General features: G+C 45.5%; 1 protein-coding gene across 3 annotated transcripts in view; it reads left to right on the top strand.

Annotated features, from left to right (window-relative positions):
• The first annotated feature begins 10,022 nt into the window (after positions 1-10,022).
• ITPRID1 (ITPR interacting domain containing 1) overlaps positions 10,023-13,074 on the top strand; it is a 462,385-nt gene continuing 459,333 nt past the window's right edge. The window contains exon 1 of one of the 3 annotated variants that reach the window (XM_078688266.1): positions 10,023-10,351. The gene's annotated coding sequence lies outside the window, so the exon portion shown is untranslated. The remainder of the gene's footprint in view (positions 10,352-13,074) is intronic. The other 2 variants (XM_078688262.1, XM_078688263.1) reach the window with 2 other exon arrangements.

The raw sequence follows: 13,074 nt of genomic DNA, 5'->3' as shown, positions 1-13,074 counted from the left end.
AGTTGCAAATGGGAACTATGTACATGTCCCTTGGAGTAGGGGAGATTTAGCTGCTTTTACCACTTCTTTCCCCAAGTTACGAGAGAACCCTGTGGAGTGGTACAAGCAAGTCGAGAGGTTTGTAAAAATTTCCAAGGTCCTATGGATAGATCTGAACACGTTGTTTGACATTGTAGTACCAGGCGATCTATGGACAGCATGCAAGGTTAGCGCTGAGTGGCCCACAACGGAGCCAGAGAGAGATGCCAAGACTAATGGGCCGTCCGAGATTGTGATGGCAAAATTCGAGAGAGTGATGACTTGGCTGAAAGAGAAGGTGCCAATGCAAGACATAGATTGGGTCAGAATAGACCGAACAAGACAGGAACCCAAAGAGACAGTTCATGAATATTACGAGAGATTGCTGAAGGCGTTTAAACAGTATAGCGGCTTGGATGTAATGGATCCAAAAGACATAGGGCAATTCGTGTCCAAGTTCGTCCTGGGACTGAGACCGGATATTAGTTTAATGATTCAGCAACACTCGATCTGTTGGCAAAGTAAACCCCTAGACGAAATATTGAGATATGCCAGGTACTGCTGTGATGAGATAGATTCCAAGGCTAAGAAACTAAAAGAAAAGTTGATGGTGGTACAGATGCAAGCAGCCGGGAAGGGGGGACCACAGCAACAGCAGCAAGGGACAGGTACAGGAGGAAAGAAGCAGTACAGTCAGAACAAGGGTAATGAGGAGAGTTCCACCTTTAGACCCAGAATAGACATCGCTACCTTGAAGAAAACGACTAGGTGCCACCAGTGTAACGAGCTGGGGCATTGGAAACGCGAGTGCCCCTACAATGTAGAGATAGGAGAGCAAGAGATAGAGGAGGAAGAGGTCCAGAGCGCACCTACAAGAGGGGTAACGCCATACCAAGGAAAGGTGCTCAAAGGGGGGGGGGCTCCTCCCCGAGCCCAGTTCCCGCAACCTCCTCGAGTAGGGAGTATGGGTAAGACCTATAGACAAATGCCCCTGTTTGTGGAAGGTGAAGAGTGCTATTATGTGGACCCATTAACCGGACAGAGAGTGGAAAGAGAAGACTGCACCCTTGGGGCAGCCTTAGAGGTAGATCAGAGGGGACCCTATGTGGAAGCAGAAGTAGCAGGGTGCCCTACGACATTTCTGGTGGACACAGGAGCCACTAGATCTACGATCAGATCAGCTGCAGTTCCAGACCTGCCCATGTCTGGAGAGACCATACAGGTGGTAGGGGTCGCAAACAGGAGAATAACCAGCCAATTGACAGAACCGGTACAGGTGAAAATAGGGAAGTACAGCGATGAGCACCAATTTGTGGTTTGCGATTCAAGCCCTGTGTGTCTGCTAGGAAGAGACCTGTTGTGTAAATTGAATTGTACTATATATTGTACACCTCAGGGAGTGGAGGTATTGACTAATGATGATGATGCAGATTTCAAAGTTGCGAATTCAAGGATATGTGTGGAGCTGTACCCTACTTTGACAGTAGACGAGCTTCCCTGGGACTTGAGAGAGACAGTGGCATCAGAAGTATGGGATTTCACTGGGGAAGAAATTGGATTGGTCAAAGGGGTAGACCCAGTGAAAATTGTAGTGAAGCCGCATGCTGAGTTCCCAAGAACACCCCAATATAAATTGACTCCAGAAACGATTGCAGGCATAAAACCCGTGATCGAGTCTATGATTAAACAGGGAATACTGAAAGAAATCGTGGGTAGTCCATGCAACTCCCCGATTATGGGTCTGCAGAAACCAAATGGGAAATTTCGGATAGTGCAGGACCTTCGAAAGATTAATAACATAGTCGTTTCATGTTGTCCAGTGGTACCGAATCCATCAGTGATACTGTTTCAGATTCCATTCCAAGCAGAATGGTTCACTGTGATCGATCTTTGTCAGGCTTTCTTTTCGATCCCTTTGGACGAAGATAGCCATTTTCTTTTCGCATTTAAGCTGGAAAATCGCGTCCTAACATGGTGTCGTATCCCTCAGGGGTATACAGAGAGTCCATCGATCTTTAACCAGCTTCTGAAGAAAAATCTTGAAAGTCTAGTGCTGCCCCAGAAGTCAGTTCTGGTCCAGTACATAGACGACCTCCTTGTGGCGTCAGAAACAGAAGAAGCTTGCAGGGAAGACTCCATTGCTTTGTTAAATCACCTAGCTGCCAATGGGCATAAGGTGTCCCCGGGAAAATTGCAGTACTGCCTGACAGAGGTGCAGTACTTGGGACACAGAATTGAGAAAGGCAAACGAAAGGTGTCACCAGACAGGATAGAGGCGATCATGAAAATGAACGCGCCTAAGACACAGAGAGAGGTCAGGATGTTCCTAGGGATGGTGGGTTATTGCCGACAGTGGATCGTGAACTTTTCACTGAAAGCAAAGCCCTTGCAAAAACTGACGCACAAGGAGGTGAGTGATCCGGTACCATGGGACAAAGACTGTTTGATGGCGTTCCTACAGTTGAGAGAGGACCTGTGTCGTGCTCCGGCATTGGGAATGCCTGATTACAATAAACAATTTTTTCTTTACTGTTGTGAGAGAGAAGGTTGCGCGTTGTCTGTGTTGGTCCAAATCCATGGGAATGCCCGTAGACCAGTTGCTTATTTCTCGGCTACTTTAGACCCAGTAGCCGCAGCGTTGCCCGGATGTCTCAAATCCGTTGCTGCAACGGGTGTCAGCATTGAGAGATGTGAAAATATCGTCATGGGGCACCCGTTAGAGGTGTGCGTTCCACATTCTGTTGAACTATTGATGACCAGGACCAAAACACAGCATCTGACCAACAGTAGGCTCACGCGCTATGAGCAAGTTATTCTTGCTGCAGAGAATGTGACCCTCAAGAGATGCTCTGTTTTGAACCCTGCTACCTTAATGCCACTTCCAAATGATATTGATGATGATGATGAATATACAGACCATGACTGTCTCGATGTGACTGAACTATGCACCAAACCCAGACCCGACATCGTAGATGAGCCACTGACCGACCCAGACGAAGTTTTCTTTGTCGATGGCTCATGTGTAAGAGACGAAGTTGGGCAATTGAGAGCAGCTTATGCTGTTTGTACAATTGAAGGAGTTGTGGAAGCTGGGTGCCTGGAAGGAGTACACTCCGCTCAGGTAGCCGAGATTATTGCCCTGACACGTGCTTGCTTAGCAGGCAATCAAATTCGAGTCACCATATACACCGACAGCCAGTATGGGTATGGGGTAGTTCATGATTACGGGCAGTTATGGTCTCAAAGAGGGTTCATGACTTCTTCAGGCTCTCCCATTCGCAATGGAGAGTTTGTGCGCCTGTTGTTAGAAGCATTGCAATGTCCAGCAAGTATCGCAGTTGTAAAGTGCATCGCACATACCAGAAATGAGGACTTTGTTTCGAAAGGCAATAGATATGCTGATGAAGTTGCGCGGTATTGCGCGGAACAAGGTTACTCTTTCACAGAGGTGGATGTGGGTGGAATAAATGTAAGAACTGAATTAGCCATGATACTGGAAACTGTTGATACTTGGGATGAACTGTCAATCATGCAAGAAAATGCTCCTGATTCTGAAAAAGAAACATGGGAAAGGGCAGGATGTGTAATGGGTGAGACTCATTTTTGGGTCTCAGCAGACGGCAGAGCAGTGTTGCCCAATGAGATGGTGAGTCCAATGGCTAGACTCATACATGGTCCCGTACACTTAGGGAGAGATGCTATGCTGAGAGTGTTTAGACAGACTTGGTACAATCCTAAGTTTAGAATAGCAGCAGAAGCAGTGTGCCAGCGTTGTGTGACCTGCCAGCAGCTGAACGTAGGAAAAAGAACACCAGTTGCACTAAGTCACATAGGAAGGTCTGGAGGTCCATTCAACAGAATGCAGATAGATTTCATTGAAATGCCAAGATGCAACCGCCTCCGCTATGTCCTGGTGGTTGTTTGTGTGTTCTCCAGATGGGTTGAGGCATACCCTACACGTAGGTGCGACACCCTCACAGTGGCTAAGTTACTGCTTAGAGAACTTATCCCTCGTTTCGGGGTGCCGGCCTTTTTGGAATCAGATAGGGGAACACATTTTAACAGCGAGCTTGTGAAGATGATTTGTGTTGCACTAAATATTGATCAAAAGCTACATTGCAGTTACCGACCAGAAGCTTCAGGAATTGTGGAACAAATCAATGGCACGATCAAGTCCAGAATAGCTAAAGTTTGCTCCTCAACGACTCTGAGTTGGCCTGATGCCCTGCCATTAGTTCTCATGAGCCTTCGTAGTACCCCAGACAGAAGAACAGGGTTGTCACCACATGAGGTGTTAATGGGGAGAGCAATGAGGCTGCCATCTATTCCAGCTACTGCACTGTTAAATATCACAGATGATATGATCCTGGACTATTGTAAGGGGCTGTCTGACGCCATGCGTTCTGTGTCCCTTCAGGTGCAGGCTGCAGAGGTTCCAGCGTGCCAGGGCCCTTGCCATGACCTGTATCCTGGGGACTGGGTCCTGGTGAAGAAACATGTGAGAAGAAGCTGCTTGGATATTCGTTGGCGTGGGCCCTACCAGGTCATCCTGATCACAAACACGGCTGTAAAGGTGGGAGGCCTGCCCAATTGGATCCACGCGTCACATACGAAAAGGGTTCCAGCACCTCTGGAAACAGCTCCTCTCTCGGATGGACGTCCAGCTGAGGACCAAGAAGCCATAGAGGGGGCTAGTCAAGCTGTAGAGGTGCCCGCGGAAGCAGGGAACGAGTCTGACCAAGCTGAGGACGGTCAGTACAACAGCGAAACTGAAGACGCTACAGAAGGAGAAAGTAGCTGGGAGTACGAGTCTGACCCTGACAGGTCTGAAAGAGAGCGAGAACAGACCAGAAGGAGAAGGAGTAGAAGGGCACGTGGAGAAGCAAATTGGCCGCAAAGAAGGAGCTCTAGCCTGAGGTCAACTCCAGAAGCAACCCTTCCTCCGATATCAGAAGACTCAGACCCAGAAGAAGGTGCTCAGGGCGCTGAAGCACCGGACCGAAGAAGGTCAAGAAGAGTGCGTGTGCCTAACAGAAGATACTCCACACCTGAGTGGACATATCTGGCGACAAATGTCTGTGAAACCGGAGACAGCGAGGATCCGAGCGGTGGTGGTGTCCAGTTCTGAGCCCATTATCACCGTGGAAATACGACTGTTGGTACCCGGTGTCGAACAAGAAGGGTCACTAACATTCGTGCTCCCCAGACCTCCCCGCCTCAGCAAGTTAAAACATATGTTTCTTACAGAATTGCAATTCCCCGACTTTGGTACAACGATAACAGCACATGAAGAGCACACTCTTCGCTTGGAAATATTGAACTATGCTATTGAAGCTGCAACCACAAATCTGATAGTTGACTGTTAAAGGATTGTAAATAAAGCAAGCAGAAAAAGAAGATTACCTAGCGCCCAGGAAGCAGAGAATTTTAGGGAATCCCTTGAGTTGATGGAGAAGGGCTAGGGTTGTCTTTTTGAACTGTTAAAGGACTTTTTGCGAAAAAGGCTGTCAGCCTCCAGCTGTGTGGATTCTAAAGACAAAAAGGATTTAAAAAAAAAAGACTGTAAAGGAACGAGAGTAAAGGAACTTTTTGCAAAGATAAAGAGAGAGCTATGGTATCTGACGAAATGGAGGCCGGCACCCCGAACCGCAGAGCTAAATGTATAATAGGTACACTAATAGTAGGAGTGATAATATTAATAGCTTTAGTGGTAACAATTTCTTATGTAAAGGGACATGAAGAAGAGGTAAAGGTAACTGATGTGAGTTCTGTAGTAACGCTTACACCTATTGTTGCTGGTGAGAAAAGGGAAAACACTCAAGAGAAAGCGTTATTGGCTGCAGAAGCCCGCAGGTTACATGTAGACGAGTCCCAAGGAGACTTTAGGTCAAATGCTTATGCTAAACTTTTATATGAATACGTGGATGCCATGGAGGTTAAGGATTGCTACGTCTGCATGCAGTTGCCTGCATCTGTAGATGAAGGAATTCGCTATCATCACCTCCCTCTGACATATGGCATTACATGTAGCTTATTGCTTAGTATATTTTATGAGAGAGATAGTTTTGAATACTATTTCTCAAATTATGATTCAGTGTTGCCAGAAGTCCCAAATTATAAGCAGATGAACAAATGGGATTACTGGAAGAGTGAAGACAGATTGGCCAAGTTCTTCATTCCTTGGATTACCTTAGATACTTCACATGCCCGTAGAAATAATCTGACATGCAAGGTGTCAGAAGTCGAGAAAAAGTTCATAGGGCAGGTGGATGATCGTTACAGGAGACAAAAGATTTTGAAAAAATCAGGACAAGGGAAATTAGATTGGACCGAGGAAGAGAAGTCACATAAGAGAAAGGGTAGTAGTGGTCCAATAGCTTTAGATAAAGCGCAGAGAGGAAAGCTATGTCTTCACCGAGCCAAAACGTATTATGAAAATGTATACGTGGGTGCAGTTGACTGTGAACATGCTTTTAATTTAGAGTACTACACTAAGGATTTCCTGAAGGGAATGCAAGTGATTCCAAATGTGTATTTTGTATGTGGAAGAAATGCTTACGTGAGACTACCTGACAACTGGTATGGATCATGTTACTTGGCAATTGTCTTCCCCAAAATATATCATGCACAAGACTTAGTGATCATTGAGGGTCAGACATCATCGAGGGGAAGGAGAGATGTAGGTGATGCCGAAATGGTTGGAGATGTCTTTGGAGCTATGTTCCCTCTTTTGGGAATAATCCTTAATGATGTTAAAATTAGACGATTGGCAACAGTTGTCGACAGGTTGTCTGCCAGCACTGCTCAGTCCTTAATGCTGGTAGAAGGAGAGATGCAATCGATAAGGGCTATGGTTCTTCAAAATCGGCTTGCATTAGATGTCTTATTAGCAAAAGAGGGCGGAGTCTGTAAGGCTTTGAAGGTCCAGGAATGTTGCACTTACATTCCAGACCTTTCGAAGCCCCTTGAGAAGGTTATTAAGAACATAACTAATATACACAAGGAGATCGAAGACTTGAGTAGAGAAAATGTCTGGGAAAAGGTGGGCCACGGAATGAGTACAGTTGGAGGGTGGTTTTCCGCCTTAGGCAGAAGCTTTGTATGGTACATCCTAAAGCCTATCATCATAATATTGATCTGTGGGATAATATTGTGGGGATTGGTGAGGGTATTCAAATGGTACAGAGCAAGAAGGTCAGAAAGGGCCCAAAGAGAGCAGCTGCAGAGATTGGCTGCCATACAAGATAATCAGTACAGGAGTCTGAGAGCTCTGGAAGCGCAGAGAATGCCAGCAATAACTGCAGTTTAAATGTTAGTGATGACCCCGAGAGGTCATCAAAGGGGGGAACTGAGAGAGCGCAAACTGATTTAATTGTATGAGTACATCACACTTACCTGTAGTAAGCACAAAACATGAAGAGAAATGCCATGAGTGCTAATAGTATCTGAAATATTCTAAATGTATAGCTAATATAGAGATTTAAGTAGAAGTGGAACTAATACAGAAATGTGTGACATTATATGACTTTATTAGATGTGATTATTTTTGAATCCATGTCGTGAAGCTGATAAAACATAAGGTGGTATGTGGTTAAGAGCAGAACGTGGTAGGCCTCAGGGCCAGAGCTGGAGCTAAAAGGGAAGGTGTTTCTTTTCACGACACAGATTGTTTTAACGTTTTTGGTCATTGCATAAATGGGCCAGGATTTATAAAAATGTTTACTGAATAATAAAATAAGAGTATTAACATGCTTTAATTAAATGAAGAAGTTGAGTGCTATAATCATAATGAGAAATATTGTAGGCCTGAAATGTTTTAGCATTGATTTACACGTACATGTCTGGGCTGAGAAATGTTGCAAGCCTTTTTAGAAGTCTATGAGAGTTGGGTTCTTGGCGGCAGATATCTGTCTGCAACAGGAAAGGGGGGATCCAATTATAAATGAATGAATAGAGGTCTGTTCAGTGGACGGCCCAGACATGGAGGAGGGTTCTGGAATGTTTAAGGGGTATCAGCGGGCCGGAGAAGAGACTGAGAAGCAAGGTCAACTCTAACGTCTGAGGCCCAATACAAAGCATCATGGAAAAAGCCTGAAGTTGCACCACGTGAGAGGCGTTTCGCAAGGGGCGTCTCAAATGTTGTTGACTGTTTTGTATTAGGGACAGCACCCCTGGGTGGAGTTAGAGCAGAGACCTGAGGACCCTTTAGAGAGCGGATGGGTAGGCAGTGAGGGGTCATGACTGGAGAACTTTAGGTTTTCACCAAGAGACTTAGAGTGGGTGACTTCCCTTGGGGGTCATTCATTGCTGACACCTTTGTTAGGTTGGGATTTGGTTAAGTAGGGATACCATCTAGAACAGGGTAGGGACGCCTAACCTGTGTTTGTTTTCCTCCAATCTAAATGAAGGAGCGATATGCGTCTATGCTGATAGCTTTACTATTTTTAGAACTTGTGTTAGTGATTTCTGTTGCTCGTCTGAGGGCTTTTCGAGAGCACATGTATGTAATTGGACCTGTGTATCTCGTGAATCTCATTCTGAGATGTCTGTATTTGCAGCTCATTATATCTTTACAATAAACTTTTGAAACCTAGAAGTTGTCCGTGATCTTTGAGAGTAGAGTCCTTTATTGGGTGAACTAACTTGCAGATAGGTGTACTGTTTTCTTCCAAGACAGGCAACAAAGGTTCAGTCGACCAGATCGAGGTTTGGATCAATAGATATAAGGTATCGATCAAAATCTCGCCCTTTCAATACCATAACACTCAGCAGTGTGCAGCCAATTATAGCTTATGCAGGTGGTTAATAACTCCCTTTTCCTGCTTAATGCTATTACCCTCACACAAGACTTGTCTGCTATGTGTCTTATCCATTACTCAGTACTGTACCAGCCCCTAAACCAGTCATCACCAGCTGAACAAACATGGAATACCTGAAGCGCTCTAACACATAAAGCTGGCCACTGAGAGAGCCGCACTCTAGTTCAGCACTGTAGGTCCCAATTCGCTATATTATTTGTGTGATGCTTTCCATCTCACAGTGGAACTCAGATATGAAATGCTAGTAATGAAGTCCATCTGTACAGATCTTCCCAACCACTTCTCTCACCAAACATGTCTGCTCAGGACCATGTACTGTAAACAAAATATCAGACTGGATAACCCAGTGCAGTAATCATATAAATAGATAATTTATGATCATATGAAATACCACAACAAGACTTGCCCAGTAGCTCAAAGCTGTGGGTATACTGAAAAACCGTGAAGGACACGATTGTCTCAAACTAATATAAACGTACTTTAACTTGTTCTTATGTTGGTTGTCTATTTGCTTACTAATATACTATTGCACAACCTCCTCTGATGTATATGTAAAACTTTTCTTTTGTCCTGAAGTTTTGTCCTGTATTCTGACCTCCTGTCCTGAATTTTTGACCCTTTGTCCTGAATTTTTACACTCACGGCCCTGAATGTGCACCCCTGCTAGTTTGCCCCACCTGCAACCACCTGCTCAAATTAGGCACTCGTCCCTGGGCTGGTTCTGCAATACATGACCGTAATTTCAGCAGGGCCCGTAGTTTTGATAATACAGTGTGTGTTGTTTTGGCCTTCGGCATTGGTTTTGCCATCGTTAATCCCATAATATAGGCCTTAGTCCTCATTAGTCGCGAATGGCCTGGAAGCAGAAGTTTTTACGCTGCTACTGTGTTCCTTTTATTGTGCAAATGAAAGGTTTCAAGGGTACAAAACATCAACATGATGAACTGAAACACAACATTTATTTAATACAATATCTCAGTACTTGTTCTCTCGAACAGCTCAACTGGAAGTACAAAAGGCGCGTATGGATGAGTTCTACAAATAAATACACAAAAGCCAATTCGAATTGAACTTTGGTGATAGTCTACAAAAGTGCCACAGCAGTCAAGGAAACAAACATTCTTAAAAATCAGCTGGCCGCCCTGTGGGTCCGTCCTCCTCTTCGAGCAATGAACTTCTTTCTGCGATGCTGCCTCTCCTGACTCCGTCTCCGATGTGATCTCGTTACAAGGGCTGCTTCAGTCAACAGAACCGAGCCACGTGTATGCGGAGGAACAGGTTTTTCCTTCCACCTCGTGGGCAGGGATTATGAAAATGCTCGCGGACATTAGGCAAATTGCTCCTCTTTTCCTGACGTAATAACTGCGTGACACTCGTTAGGATTCTGCTGCACAGCAGTCCGGGAGTGGATGGGTAACAGTGGCACTGACATGAACTCTTGACGGCGGAGAAAATGCCCTGCTGCAAACCTGGCTTGTTTTAGCTGTTTCTGCGACTCTGCCGATGTCGTTTCAGTGAGTAAGGCAAGCCTGTTTATTATCCTTTAACCTGTGCTATCCTTCCTGCCTCCACCGCGTGTTGTTTGGGGTGTGAGTGGATTTGTGCTGAAATGCGTGTTGATGAAACGTTAACTGCGGTGCTTCTCTGTGATTGGATGAAGAAATGCACCTAGCCTAGTTACGCTTTATGCACTGCCGCAAGACACCATTGTTGCACCTACTTATGCTTACAAGAGGAATGCGCTAAGGCGTTTCACTGGAGTATTGGGTTTCTAAAGAACCACTTGACCCCCAGGTCCGTGTGTAGAATTATTACAGTCAATTTTTTTCTTTGCATTCCAGGGCTTTTCGCCGAAGTTATAATTGGATATGCTAAACTACAAATACCAGAATGCAAAGATAAAAGAAAAATGCAGCCTTTGTTTTGTTCTGTAAAACCATTTGCACTAGCACACCTTCCAAAAGCTTTTACAATGAAAGCCCGGGTCTCATAAGTGTTATCTTGGTTACCCCACTTTTTTAAAAAATACATGTGGCTTGTGCATAAAATGTGATCTAATACGCCTCGTCTACAAATGGTAGCAAATGAAATCGCAGGTGACTTGAAACCAGTGGAGGCTGCATCGGTACAGGGGTTGGGGGGCGAAATTGGATAAAAAACATTTTTTTCAAAATTGCCTTCTTTGCAGCTGCCGTCACACCCTTTTCTCCATCCTCACTCTGTAGCGCCAGAAGCAGCCAGGCCCGCGGCCTCTCCGGACCCTGGCTGAGAGAGCAGCGCCATGATTGCTCTGCGCGGCCTGTTTGGCCACACAGGCAGTACCAGGAGCCTGGGCATGCTCTCTATGGGTCTGTGCAACACATCCCCGTGGAGAACATGCTAAGTGCGTGTGACTGTTTGGCCGGCCCCAGAGGGCTGGCCAAACAATCATGCGCACTTTGGGAGTGAAAAACCCACTCCCTACTGTGCACAGCCCCTTCCCGCCCCGACATGGCTCCAATCCCTCACAGAAAAATTAAATGATAATAACAGCTTGTTATTATCATTTTCTTTTTTACACTGCTCAAATAGCAATGGGACGACGCTCCTCCGCCTTAGCGGAGGAGCCACCACTGCTGAAAACACTGGTGTGTGAGGGTCACCTGTCACAGTGCGCTATCATGCATTCTTTTATTTTTGCAGTTTTATATAGCGCGGACATGGCCCGAGGGCATCAGAACACTTTACAACACACAGGATGCAGGGGTACAGTATTAGTAGTTAAACTCAGACTTTTACAGTGGTGGATGTGTACGGAGTTCCGATAAGAGACATTTTCAACAATTGGGCAGAGGGCATGCACAGTTAAACGAAGGCAGATCAAGGCACAGTGGAGAGCGTACTTAAGCCTGGTCGAGGGTGAATTCACCAAGATGTCTGTCAAACAGGAAGAGGTTGAGGTCCTTTTTGAAAGTTGCGAGGCAGGTGATTTGACAGTGAGGGAGACAGGGAGTTCCAGACTCTAGTGGCGCTACCAGAGAAATAATGTTTCATGTATCATTCTTGACTGAAGATGGAGGTTCTAGGAGCAGGGATTGGGAATTTCTGGAACCCTTATGTGCTCCAGAGATTTTCAGTTTCTCGTTTAGATAGGAGGGTGAGTAGGAGTGCAGCGAACTATGGGTAATGCAAGCGATTGTAAATTGGGCCAGTGCTTCAATGGGGAGCCATTGGAGGCAGTGGCATATCAAACCTTGAGGGTGCCCCCCTAAAAAGTACATGCAGGGTGCCCCCCACACTCTGTACCTAGTTTGAAGCTTTCTAGCCAGGGGCCTGCCTGTGCCAGAGTGGCCTCCGGAGTTCAGGAGGACCCCCGCACCACGGGGGCTGTGGGAGAATTTTTTACGCCACTGATTGAAGTGTTAGCAGGGCAGGGGAAATGTAGACACATTTCTTGAGAGCTAAATTGAAGCGTGCCGCAGCATGTAGTGTTGCTCTCAGTGCACCTAGGTCAACTTTAGGAATACCTGAGAGAGGGGCAACCCCATAGTCTCGATAGAATGAGAGACTGTACCACTGTTTTGAGGTCTTGTTTCAGAATCAATTGTCTGATGCCCCAAAGCTGCCTAAGTTGGTGTTATGCGCTGTTGGCCATGGCTGCAATGTGGCTGTGAAGAGTGAGACGATTATCGAGGGTGTTGCTAAGTGATCCAGCACTCAGGACCATGGCAGAGCAGCCATCCAGGGCGGGAAAGTTGGCCATCTATTCTTGTACTGGACTTTTTGCTTTTGGAGGTGAGATCAAAAGAAATTCTGTTTTAGTTGGGTTGAGTTTTGAATGGTGGTTGGACATCTGGTTTTGAATCTTTAAGAGTGTGTTTGAAAGCAGGGCAACATCTTCTGGGGATGAGTTTTTCAAGTTTATTTGGGTATCGTTGGTGTAGAGGTGGACGAGATTTCTGAGAGTCACAGAGTTTCTGAGAATCACACATTGTGGTTCTAGGTAGAGGTTGAAGGGGAAATGCATTGATTTGTCATCTCACTTTCTGGGTTTGATATTGTATTGTATTGTAATTGCATTTATATCACGCTTACTACCCCATATGAGGCGTCGAATCGCTTCTTCGGCGAGGAACACCCTGCTCTGGAACCCATAAAGGATTAGTTTTGAATTAGTATAGTGAAATATGAAAGTAATTTGAGTGGTGGATAGGTTAGTCAGTTATTTGGTTTTTGTGAAGGATAGAAGAGCGAAAAA

This window comes from Lissotriton helveticus, chromosome 4_1 (assembly GCF_964261635.1).
Source record: "Lissotriton helveticus chromosome 4_1, aLisHel1.1, whole genome shotgun sequence".
NCBI lineage: Eukaryota > Metazoa > Chordata > Amphibia > Caudata > Salamandridae > Lissotriton > Lissotriton helveticus.
Note: the sequence above shows the minus strand (reverse complement) of the source record. Positions and strands in the feature narration are given on the sequence as shown.